Source organism: Taudactylus pleione, unplaced genomic scaffold (genome assembly GCF_031769625.1).
Source record: "Taudactylus pleione unplaced genomic scaffold, aTauple2 ptg000333l, whole genome shotgun sequence".
Taxonomy (NCBI): domain Eukaryota; kingdom Metazoa; phylum Chordata; class Amphibia; order Anura; family Myobatrachidae; genus Taudactylus; species Taudactylus pleione.
Window position 1 is genome coordinate 4,017,394 of NW_028284734.1, and position 13,435 is coordinate 4,030,828.

At 43.6% G+C, this 13,435-nt stretch overlaps 1 long non-coding RNA gene across 2 annotated transcripts in view; it reads left to right on the forward strand.

The window, feature by feature from the left end:
- Nucleotides 1-13,435, forward strand: part of LOC148508995 (uncharacterized) — a 28,320-nt gene that overhangs the window by 11,038 nt on the left and 3,847 nt on the right. For both annotated transcript variants that reach the window (XR_015869494.1, XR_015869495.1), the window contains exon 2: nucleotides 4,402-4,469. This is a non-coding gene — a long non-coding RNA (uncharacterized LOC148508995). The remainder of the gene's footprint in view (nucleotides 1-4,401; nucleotides 4,470-13,435) is intronic.

Consider the following 13,435-nt stretch of genomic DNA (forward strand, 5'->3'; position numbering starts at 1 on the left):
TCTAACAACGACTAGTATGTAGTATTGCAGCATGAAGTACAGTACACCCTCCCCATACACTCTCCTGTGTAAAATGGCACCTGAAATCACGAGGGAGGGACTTACATGCAATCCAAAACATGCAAGATACATTTTTAAAATTCAAGATCCAAACTTGCGAGAAGACCAGAGTCAGGACCCCAAAGTGATTCCGAACTGGGACTTTGTTCAACTCGGAACCCCAATGTTTGGTTGTGTTTGGTAAAACCAAACTGCTCATCTCTATTGTAAATTGGTGCAGGTTACAATACATATAAGAACACTTTCTGTGGTGGCTGGTAGGTAAGAACCAGAGGCATTTCTGTTGGAAACTGTAGAGTGCAGTCCCTCAGTGGTGGCTAGTACACTATAGGGTACCATACTGGGGGCCATTATCCCTTGCAGTCCCCTTTATGGTATGGTGATTAGTTTACAAACTAGAACTTTGTTTGGTGATCACAATTAAATGTGTACCTCAGTTTTGTAGGCCTCTCCCCTGTGGCCTTTATACAGTAAGTACACTTCCGTTGGCTAATATACAAAATGTCTTGTGAACAGCATATTATTATTATCCTTTATTTATATGGTGCCACAAGGGGCCCGCAGCGCCAAGCAAAGTACATAAACAATTGAGCAGAACAAGAGAACTATGAATTACAGTACAAGACAAAGTAGGATAAGTACATGGTATATAAACATTGCTGCAACAGCAGTCATAACACTTAAATAAATAGCAGGGTGGCAGAAGTCTAGGGTTAGGTGCTGCAGTAATGATTATGGAGTAAAAAATAGTATTAGTAAGGGAATGAAAAGCACATGGGGGAAGAGTGTCCTGCTCGTGAGAGCTTACAGTACAGCATACAGTAGAGCAACGGTTGTGAAGTGTGCCGCGGTGGTCAGAACCGCCAGTCACACATTATAGCAGCGGTTTTCAATCGCTGTGCTGCTGCACACTAGTGTGCAGCGGGCGGTTGTTCAGGGTGCTGCGCCACCGTCGGTCAGAGCCGCCGATCAGATTAGTTACTGCAGACATGGCATCTGGGCAGCACTGCCACTGAGCTCTTCTGGGAAGCTCAGGCGGGCCTGGGCTTGGACCTCTGTAGATGTGGCGGCGTGACATCACAGGTCCCGCCCGCCCGCTCAGCCAGCCAGTCATCCCTTCTGCTCCACCAGTCAGGGTAGTGGATAGATCCCACCAGCCCGCCTGAACTCTGTTGTGCTGACAGCACTGCAATGTCAGCCGATGAGGCACAGGTAGGTGCCCATAAATGTATATTTATTCTTAATGTGGGAGCCAGTGTAAATTGTTGTTTTTGGGGAGGAGCAATGTGTTTTTTCTTCTGTAGGGGTCAGCCAATGGTGTTTTTTTTGTGGGGAGCAATGTGGTTTATACTTATTCTGTGTGGCCAGCCAATGTTTTTCTTTTTCTGTGGGGCCAGTGTATGTGTTTTATTCCTGTAGGGGTCAATGTATGCCTTTTATTCCTGTGGGGGCCAATGTATGTGTTTTATGTGTTTTGTTCCTGCACGGTTCAATGTAGTGCGTTTTGTTCCTGCAGGGCCAATGTAATGTGTTTTGTTCCTGTGGAGGGAAATGTAGTGTGTTTTGTTCCTGCGGGGGCCAATGTAATGTGTTTTGTTCCTGTGGAGGGCAATGTAGTGTGTTTTGTTCCTGCGGGGGCCAATGTAATGTGTTTTGTTCCTGTGGAGGGCAATGTAGTGTGTTTTGTTCCTGCGGGGGCCAATGTAATGTGTTTTGTTCCTGTGGAGGGCAATGTAGTGTGTTTTGTTCCTGCGGGGGCCAATGTAATGTGTTTTGTTCCTGTGGAGGGCAATGTAGTGTGTTTTGTTCCTGCGGGGGCCAATGTAATGTGTTTTGTTCCTGTGGAGGGCAATGTAGTGTGTTTTGTTCCTGCGGGGGCCAATGTAATGTGTTTTGTTCCTGTGGAGGGCAATATAGTGTGTTTTGTTCCTGCGGGGGCCAATATAATGTGTTTTCTTCCTGCGGGGCCAATATAGTGTGTTTTGTTCCTGCGGGGGATGTTTTTTCATAGGTCGTGAACACCGCATTGCCAGATGGTGAAACATGGCAATTTTAAAATCTTGTGTAGTGTACCTCGAGTCGAAAAAGGTTGAAAATCACTGCTCTAGTAGGATATGCAGTGCATCATTGAGGAATATGTCATAAACATGTTTATATCACAAGGTGTTTCTCATTTAGACTGACAGCCTATTACTCTTAATGATTTATGACGGCATAAACACTGAAAGCAACCAATTGCACAGCCTCTCTCTGCAAAGTAAGACTTATCATTTTATCTAGAAAATAAGAAATTTGTCCTTAAAAGTTAATTCATAGTCAAGAGTTAGTAAAATAATATATATATGTGATTATGATTACACCCAGAGATATGAGTACACGTGAATTCTGTGTGTGTAATTAGCAAGTAGTGTGTCTGCAGACTGCAGAGATGTCACAGATAAGGTTTTACTGCACCACCCCTAAACGATGAATGATTTCAGGAATTAATTTACAAGAACGAACCATAGAAGTCACTCCAATAATTTTATATATCAACGCACTACATTTTACAATTATTGTTGGAGAAGATCTCTGTAAATATATGTAGTAGAATGATCCACATAGCATGTATTACTCATAAATACCTGTAATAGGAAATATATAGAAATTTTAAGGAGTTCATATTTCATAACAATGTTACCTATGTATATATGTGTAAAGTCATACTCTGTGTATTGACTGATATTATAGCAGTATTATGTTTCTGATAAGACATATTCTAGGTGTGTAATGTGCTATTAAAAGTGTGTGTGAACATAGAGCCACACAACAGCAGTAGAACAGATTAACATGTCAACACACCTTCAACGGGTGGTTTTGGGCAAAGAAGAGATTGTTTAAAAGTCATCAAATTAATGTTGAAAATCGCAATTTCATGGTCTTCGGGTTTTCCTACTAATGAATTGTCCAGACCTTCTAGCCATCACAAGGCAGCAAATATTATGTGTGTTGACTTGAACATGGAGGTCCAGGACAAAAAAAAAACATTACACTGTACAGGTAAATGTAAGAAATTAGTGCTGTCAGGTATATAAATGTAGAATCTCTTTTGGATTACTAAAATGCACATTTTTAAGAAGACTAGTCTGGTAGACATCTACACATTGAACCAAACAGGCTGTGAATATCTACACATCAGACTTTGACAGGATCTGGGTAGAGACCCATCGGACATGACTTTATGTGGATCTGCTGTACATCTTGATATGCTAAATTCCCAACCTAAGATTAATTCTATGATTCTGGATGCCTATAGAAACCACCCCCCTCATATGACCACCAATTTTACCAGGCAAGATAATACTCTGTGATAGCGATCAGCTTGTTTCCCAGGGATAACAAAATGGCAAGAGTACCCCCAAAATGTTTTTGAATTGTTTTCATCTGCATGGATTGGATAGCCTTTCATTTCTGCACTGATGCCTCAAGTAGGATACAGTACTTTATGTGATTACCAACGTCTTTGAAAGTGAGAATGCTCCTGAATTGTTTATACCTGCAGGGATTGGTTACAATTGGGTTTATTGATTTTTTAATATAATATACTATAAACAAGCAATAAAAAGATGTAATTTTAACAAAAGATGAAGGCTGCAATCATGCAAAGTGTAAATGACATACACGGCTCTCTTACTAGATGAAAGCAGGTTAGTAACAGTTTCCATGTGGAATGACAACCAGAACTGACGACACATCACAATGTTCAATTACAAATGATAATCCTAGCACCTTGATAGTCTCATATTTATTTTATTAACTTTAGAATTTAACTAACCTCATGAATTGGGGAGAGTCAAGTGGGTTTCTTTCTTATGTGACTACATGTATACAGGGCCGTAGCTAGGGTAGTGCGGCCGGTGCCATCGCACAGGGCACCACAGGTCAGGGGGCGCTGTTTGGGCCTGTCAAATTTCTGTTTATTATCATTCTTGCTTGTAGCTTCCTCTTATTTCATCCCCAGCATCTCCTGGCCTCTCCTATCTCTTCCCTGGCCCTTCCCCATGAAGCCATGGCCCTTTTTTGGGTGCATTATGTCCCTTTGAAAAATGAGGGGGGCGCCAATGCTCTTTCTGGCACAGGGCGCCAAAAAGTCTAGTTATGGCTCTGAATGTATTATTTGGTGAGATGTATTAATATAAATGTGCTCCATACAACTTGGTGTACTTCCCACAAAATAATCTATTTGACATATATTCATATTTTGATGTATATATAATATATATTGCAACATTCTGGCATCAGTAGCTTATAAAGTACAGTACTATGGTTCATGTACAGTGTGTTCTTTCCTCTTGTCCTTAGAAGGCGTCCACTGAGTGTGTGCATGGCTGGGAATCCACAGCAGACCAGAACACAACCGCTATTGCCAGGTAAGTTGAAACTTGGCAGGTAATTGCCAGTAGGATAATTCTTATTTGACTGAAGGCTCAGTCTGTGGGGGCCCCTGGGCAACAAACATGTGGGGGCCCCTATTAAATGTGACAAACTGGGGGTATGCGCAATGGGGACCTTATGCAGAGCCCCCAGTAGTGTCAGTACCCACAGTGGTAGTGCTCCGTATGCAGTGCACCCAGTAGTAGTGCCCCTTATACAGTGCCCCCTATGCAATGCTCCCATTAGTAGTGCCCCCTGTAGTAATGCCCTCTGTATAAATACCCCCAGTAGCAATATCCCTGTAGTTGTGCCCCAAATAGTAATGCCCCCAGTAGTAATGCCCCCTGCATGTGCCCAATAGTCATGCCTCCTGTATAAACCCCCCAGTAGTAATACCCCTGTAGGTGTGCCCCCCAATAGTAATGTCCCTAGTAGTTATGCCCCCTGTAGTAGAGCCCCCAGTAGTAATGCCCCTCTATTAGTGCCCCCAATACTAATGCTCCCTCTGTAGTAGAGCCCCCAATAGTAATGCCCCCTGATTAATACCCCCAGTAGCAATGCCTCCCCCTCCGAGTAATGCACCTCCCCAGCAATAATGCCCCCCCAGTAATGCACCCAGTAGTAATGCCTCCCCCCTCAAAGAGTAATGCCCCAGTAGTAATGCCCCCCCTCCGAGTTGTGCCCCCTGTAGTAATGCCCCCCCCCACAAATAATGCCCCAGTAGTAATGCCTCCCCCCGAGTAATGCCCCCTGTAGTAATGCCTCCCCCCCACGAATAATGCCCCAGTAGTAATGTGCCCCTCCCCCGAGTGATGCCCTCAGTAAGCCGCTTGCACTAAAAAAAAATAATATATAAAGCTCATACTTACCTTAACCTAAGCCCCGCGTCCGTTGCAGTCCGCTCGGCTGCTCCTCTGCACTATGGGAGAGACATCATGACGTCTCTCCCGTAGTGCACTGTGTGAGCCGGAAGTCGGAGCTCAGGAGTGAGCTCTGTCCTCAGACTCTGGCTACCGCTGCGGGAAGGGAGCCGGGTGCCCGCTGGTTACAAGTAGCCTCCCTGCGGTGCCGGGATTAGGTTGGCTGGAGGAGGTGGAACTGGTTCCGTCTCCTCCGGTCCACTTTAACCCCAATAAGTGTGGGGGCCCTTAACGTGTGGGGGCCCAGGGTCGATCGCCCCTGTCGCCCCCCCGTTAATCCGGCCCTGTGAGGGCTGAACAAACCAATGCTTGTGCTTAACTGAATTTTAAAAAGTATTTATATTTAATTACATTTTATATTGACTTCTATATTAATTAGTCACTGTCCAGACAGTTTTCACTGACACTTCACTATTCTATTACAGGGCTGTAACTAGGGCAGTGGGAGCTTTGCCATGGCACAGGACACCGCAGGGCAGGGGGCACTGTTTGGGCCTGTCAGTTTTTCTGTTTATCATCATTCTCACTTGCAGCTTCCTCTTATTTTATCCCCAGCATCTCCTGACCTCCTTTATCTCTTCCCAGCGCCTTCCCCATGAGGCCATGGCCCTATTTCAGGTGCACTATCTTATGTCCCTATTTAAAAAATGGGGAGGGGGGCAGGGCCGCAACTAGGGGGGGGGGGCTAGAGGTGCACGTGCACCGGGTGCCAGATTGCAGGGGGTGAAAAAAGCTGACTCAAGGTGGCTTGGGGGCTGCAGACTCAGAAAACGGCCATCCAAAAATGGCCGCTGCCAAAGAGGAGACAAATGCTAGAGGTCCTTACTGGCCAGGGGGGTTTATGCCAGCCGTCCGCATGGACGAGCAAGGACAAACTTCAGGTACAGGAAGGGAGGGGGCGCAAAATTGCTGCCTTGCACCGGTGGACAGATATCCTAGTTTCGGCCCTGAAGGGGGATGCGCCAATGTTCTCTCTGGCACAGGGCACCAAAAAGTTTATTTACGGCTCTGTATTATTATATCATGTACAAATAGGTTAAAGAGGCTTTAACATTGATTACTAACACTTCCATTTATCTTCGCTATCTCTACACTATAGTGGGACACAAGTTATACCCATCAGTACCTGGCGCAAACATTGCTGTTTTGGACGTGGAGGCCATTTAAGATACTTTCTATTGAACATCTCCATGTAAATAGGTTTTTCTTGCAGGCTTCTTTCCTATGTATGTTCAAGATGCAAATGTGTGAAATTCTAAATTCGCCCTCGTTTTTACAACTCACGCACAGGACAGAGTCTGGGTTTTGACACCCAAATATGTCAGATTGGACCAATGTATCACATAACTATCTACAACTAAACGTAACTACACATAATACAATCTCTTTTAAGACATAACAGGTCTCTCTTTTTAAAATGTCTGGATAACCTGTCTGGGGGACATAACAATATTTATTATACTTGTGATACAGTTAATTTCTTTGCCAAAATAGTCAAAGACTAAGGGTCTGATTCATTACAGATCGCAACTGCAATAGCATACGCAGATCGTCCGATGGTGCGTACCGTGCATGCACCGCAGTGCGCGTACGTGAGTTAGCATTGCGATCACTCTGAGATCACTTACGCAGAAACAAAGCCGTCACAGATGGTGGGACAGGACGTCAGCGTTTGGAGGTTGTGACGGGGGAGTGGTCGGAGTAAAGCAAGCGTGACTGTCCGTTGCATGGGCGTGCATAAATTAGCCACTGCGACGGCATACGCAGCTTGAGTACTCACTGCGTGCGACGAGGTTAGCAATTTCTGATTAAGGTCAGACCTGCTGTAATTGTGCGTGAGAGACCGATGTTACTCGATGTTCCTGATGTTTGCGCAGAGCTGTAAGGTATTACGTATGTGCAAAAGCAGTAGTGGGCATCTCTATGATGGCTTTGGGTTTCTCTGTGCTGGCTTTGCGATTGCAGTCATTAGCATATTTTCGCAGCAGACCTGCGTGCTAAATCGTAGCTGTTATTGCAATAGCGATCCGTGGTGAATCAGGCCTTAAATTCTGTTACTTTTGTCTTATTTTAACAGAGTTTCCTTTAGAAGGGTCAATCTGTCTATGGTATCAATAGCTGACATACAGTATATGTCTCCAATAACTCTATAGTTTAATATCAGGGAGTCATCTTTATTAACACTATTTAATACCACTCCGCAACATAAAGACATTGAGCAAAATTTACTAAGCGACGGGTTCTAAACCGCGGCGGTTTGGTGGTGGTTTGGCAGAAGTTTTGCTATCTGCAGATTTACGAAGGCCAAAAACGCTGAAAAAACCGCCATCAAAACACATTTTAGAATAGTTTAGAACCCGCCACCAAAACGCCGGGGTTTAGAACCGGCCGCTTAGTAAATTTTGCCCATTATCAGTATTTGTGTACCATTTGATGGCATTTTGCTATAATAGTGCATTCTAGTACACAAACCTATCCACAAAATGTTTTACAGCCCATAGCTGTGCCTCAGCACTGTATATCGAATTGTTCTTTTAAAAATTGTCTTGCAAAACAAAACATAATGGGCGGGATATATCATGTATCTCAATATTGAATGCAACATCCCGCTACTTACAGAATGCATAGCTGCGTTTATTAATGCTGTATGCATGTAAGTACTGCTGTTCTAATAAGAGTAGTCTTTTGTGATGTGAGGACTGCTGGGTCTGTGACCTGGGAGTCCTTCTGCACATGCACAGCCGCCAGCCAGTGGATAGCGCTTAATTGAATTTCCCCCTGAAAACTGCCTAATGCGATACTCGTTATTACATTTATTTACAGATAAACTATAAATGTTATGCCCTAGCCTACTTGCCCTCACAGAAATACCCCACATTGCCCCTATATGTTATTACCCCAGTGCCTCTTCATGCCATTGCTGCCACAGAAATATCCAACACATGATCTCCATACTCTCATGCCACATAGATATGCCCACACAATAGAGCCAACATGCCCCCATAGAAATGCCCAACATTGCCCATTAGAACCGCTTGCTCCCTCAATGCCATTACATCCATTGCCCCACAGAAATGCACCACATGGGCCTCATAATGTAGTCGTTTGGCAGTTAGATATGCCCCCCACAAAAGTGCCCGACACTGCCCACACATTTTTCCTGTAAAAAAGAATGCAGACTCAAAATCACAAATAACTGAAAGGCTGAAAGCTTAAGGTGGCTACACACCTGAAAGATATATCTGCAGATCGAGTGATCTGCAGATATATCTTTAGATGATGGACCTTCATACACACTGGGTGCCCATCATCTATCCGCGGGTCCCGTTGGCTGGGTGGCAGTTGGGGGTGGGGCTGTCCCTCTTCCCGCAGCTGGCACTGTGTATACGGGCGGTCTGCAGACTGCCCATACAAACTTGCCGATGGACAGATATGTCTTCAGATATATCTGTCCATTGGCTGTGCAGCACAGCCAATGCGATATGTCTGAACGACTCGTTTCACAGACATATCGTCTGTACACACTGGCCGATGGCCAGCAGATATATTGGCCGATAACTGATTGGCCAATATATCGACCAGTGTGTACCCAGCATTAGCTGAGGTAAGTGGCTGCTGCAGTCTGTGCTGTTGTGCCAAATTCAGATGCCTGGCTTTCTGCTAACTGTAATGACTGATGGGGGTGGGCTTTTTATGAAGGTGCACTGTGCACCTAGCCACGACATGGAATATGTAAGCAGGGATCTTCGAATGATCCAGATGCAGATAAGCGCTGTAGGGGATAGTCAGGCCTGCCAAGAGCCGTGCCGAGCCCCGGTTAAAAAAAAACAACTTGCTACAGTCTCAGCACACTCCATGTATGTGATGCTTGTGTATAGACGGCACTTGTTCCATAGTCAACAAGATTATACTGTAGGGTAATCACATGTAACACTATCAAGGGCATTTACTATGTACTTAAAGTTCAGCAAGTAATATTTACAACTCTTAGCATAAGGTACTTAGAAGCAATCAAACATCACAGTGTAGGTAGGAAAACTGTGTTCTCCCCTGAGGCAATTTGTTTCTCATAGAGGGACAGTATAAAGTCTTACAGACATTAGGTAAGGCATAGGTAATAGGCATTCTTGAGTTTTGGGCCAAACCTTTTTTTTTTTTTTTTTTTTTTTAAAGATCACCCACTTTTTGGTACCATTTATTTTGATTGCATGGCAACCATCCGAAGGGGAGCGCAGCTGTCCTGCAGCTAATGCTGAATTTCATTCACACAATATTCCTTATACAGCAGGTTTAATAATAAGAGTATTATGCAGAAGTAATGACTGTTAATCATTTACTTAATCTTAATTGTTACTGGTCTTCATATAACAGTTTTAGGATTCATCATCTCTCAGTGAATCTTGTCCTGCTCCCTTACACGATATGGGACTGATCTTGAGGAGCCGGATACAAAGTGCCTATTTTTGCAGGAAGCTGAAAAGGCAGATGTACTACTTTATGCTAATGCGAGTTACCATAGGACTAATGCGTGGATCTGTGCGGATTGAAGCGGGAAGCGGCAACGTCCCCTGTTTGTCCATCCACAGCCGTGACCATCACCATTAGTATCGCTGCGTGCACCAGTCCCGTTCTGTGTGCAAGAGATCCACCTGAAAAAGGCTTCCCATCCCACGACACTCCCATGAGACGGATCTTTTGCATGCGCCCGCAGCATTGCCGCCCATAAATGCCCATTTCCTGCAAATCGAGATATTGCAAAGGTCCATTATACTCAAAAAGTTGCCGGAGAAATATAAAACTGCATAAATTAATTTCTGCGCCTGCACAGTATGCTAAATCTCGCTATTTGACCCTGTCAAAAAGGCTGCACCTCGAAATCAGTCCCTATGTCTCGTGTTTGTCTTAGCTTTAGATTGTAATCTCAAAACAGCAGAGACTCTATTCAGAGTCAGAGACAGTAAATTACTCACCATGTGGGGGGCAGAGCTCATTGCAGGAGGGGTTAAAAAATACTTACCGAGTGGTGATATTAGATCGTCTTTCAAAAGCCAATACATATTAATGTTGGCCAAGGAGTTCCCAATCCACTCATATCTTAAATTCACTCTGGTAATGCAACCTTGTTGGGAGCCACTTCTTGCGGCCCACTAATATTTTAGTAGCATTCTAGCACCCTGCACCTGTCACAACCTGTGCAGTTCCTCTTTCCTGCCTGGGGTGTCGTTCTCTGCTCTGGTACTTCTAGCACATTCTGATCTGTATTTCAGCAGTTTGTTGCATTAGCTGAGTTCTAGAAGCACCAGAGTATAGAGCGACACCCCAGGCAGGAAAGAGGAACTGCACAATTTGGGACAGGTGCAGGATGTTGGAATGAACACCATATTTTACAGTATAATCCGCTAGTATAATCCATTAATGTGTCCTGGAAGTGTCCCTGCATCAGCTAATACACCCAGGTAAGGATGTGCGTATTGGTTCTGACACCTAACATGGCACATCCCATACAACATCTCCTATAAACACTTGATATGAGTAGTATATACTCTCAAAACAAATATTTACATTAATCATTATTTAATCTACCAACGAGGTAGAAATCTACCATTGTAGACTTTATTAGGAAGGGAGTTTGCCTTTTACCTAGCATTTGCTGACCCACAAAAACTGTAATCTGGGACAGCTGCCTCAAGTTGATCATATGAGTTTTGCCCTGAGCACAGGTGAGAAGTGGCTGTTTCAGGTATAACTAGAGACAAGCGGTTCAGGTTTGGCTCGGATCTGTCCACCACATCCGGAACTCAGAACGAGGAAAAACCTCATCTTTCACATGACACCTCTGCACAGATGTCACTGAAAGATGAAGTTTTGCCTCATTCTGAGATCCGAACTTGGCGGGAAGATCAGATCCAAAATCAACAGCTCATCTCTAGTTATTAAATCCACAATGATATTGTGACGTGAAAATGAAAGCACTCACCCCGTCCTCCTCCTCAGTCCTCAATGTCCCTCCCACCCCAAAGCATTTCTACAAGGGCATTTTCTGTTTAGCTAAAAGTGAATAAAATACCTCATCATTCAGACGTCTTAGTGTAATAAGACAGTTCAGTAAGACATTATCATTTGAGTACTAATGTGAACATTAAACAGTCAGACAGATAGTGAGTCCCCAGTCTGGGTTATTCTATTAATATATATAGCTTGTACAGCATGGGTTTTAGTGTTCAAAAAAAAAAAAGCGCTACAACATAGTATAGTAAAAGAATGTAGCTATTTAGGTGATTTTATGTCTACTTGTCTAATTAAAACAAACGACTTTACCTGTGAAATGTAATGAAAATTAATTAATCTATCTTCTTGTTCTGAAACAAAACACCCAGTGGTTTGCAGCCATTGAATGACTATTAAGGAAGAAATGTAAAACCAGAAACATCATAATCAGGTCTCTGCAGCAGCTCGGCCCAAGGGGATCTTTCTGAGAGTTTTGAAACCAAATGAGACAAAACTTTCCTCTTTGTTACAAATCTCCCTGGTAACAGTAATCTCTATCTGTGAAGAGATGAGGGCATATGGGGATGGGAGGAAAGCAGGAATCTCACAATCCTTCCCAATATTACCATTACATTCCCTGTTAATGCAGGGATATCCTATACACGCCTGCATGATACATTGCTTGAGATGGTCTCCGAAGTTTTATCTAAAGTGTCTTATCGAAATAATTTTTTCCATCTTCCCACAATACTTGCTTTGACAAGGAGCCAAGTAACACATTATAATGACAATAATTATTCTTGAAGATGAAGATACACATTTTTTTATGGTTCTGTGTGTCTTCTTGATGAGTGAAGCAGAGGTTATTCACATGTCTTTGTATTTGGTTACAGAGAAACAGTTTTTTTTATGGGCAGGGTTCTAATTATATACTCAAACATGGTGAATGTAACCCATAGCAACTGATCAGATATTAGCTTTGTTATTCTCATTTATTTACACAGATCTGTATAAAGAATATGTAATCAGTCCCTGCCCCATTGGAGGGACCATTATTTGGATTGCTACCAATTAACCAATCAGCATGTTTTTAGATTGTAGGAGGAATCCGGTGAAAACACATGGAGATCCCCAAACAGATAGGGCCCTGGTTGGAATTAAACTCATGGGGATATATTTACTAAAGTGCAGAATTTTAGAAGGGGAGATGTTGCCCATAGCAACCAATCAGATTCTAGCTGTTATCTTCTATAAGGTGCTAGATAAATGTTAAGTAGAATCTGATTGGTTGCTATGGGCAACATCTCCACTTCTAAAAACCCGCACTTTAGCAAATATACCCCATGATGTCAACAGCATGAGACAGCAACGCCTTCCCCTAAGTCACCGCATACATTTAACTTGTGCAAGTTTATGTCTGATCTGTTGCTTTGGATTACAACATGCGCCCTGTCCAGGGACGTATCAATGCCTTAGTGAGCCCATGTGCAGCGGAACCCCTCCTCTGAGCAGCGCCCCCACTCTGCCACATATCTTATATTGTGCCAGCAAGCGGGACCCTTGGCCCAGTTTAAAGATGCCGGGGTCGCCCCTTCAGGTGACATGTGCCCGCCTGCTCCTGATGAAGCAGGAGGCTGGAACCATCGCGGTCAAGGACACCAGAACTGGACCAGGAGCAGGGACTGGAAGCGGAGCCAGCGGTACCTGGGAGAGTAGGCAAAAGAAGGGGAAGAAAGCAGGCATTCAAGCAAGGTTAAGGTATCTATGTAGTCCATTGTTCCCCAGCCTGTTTTTGGCAAATATTAGGTCTCTCTAATAAAATGGATGAGATTAGCCTGAAAATTGCTTGTTATCAGTCTTTTAAAAACTGTTGTATAATATTTACTAAGTCCCGGGTGGGAGTGAATGATTCTGATTTTACTTTTCAATTTTCTGATAGGACTTTGTTTAGATCAGACAGAAATCAGTCTGGCAAGAATAAAGGTGGAGGCCTTTGCACTTACATCAATAATAACTGGTGCATGGATTTTGATGTAATTGAGAACTATTTTTTG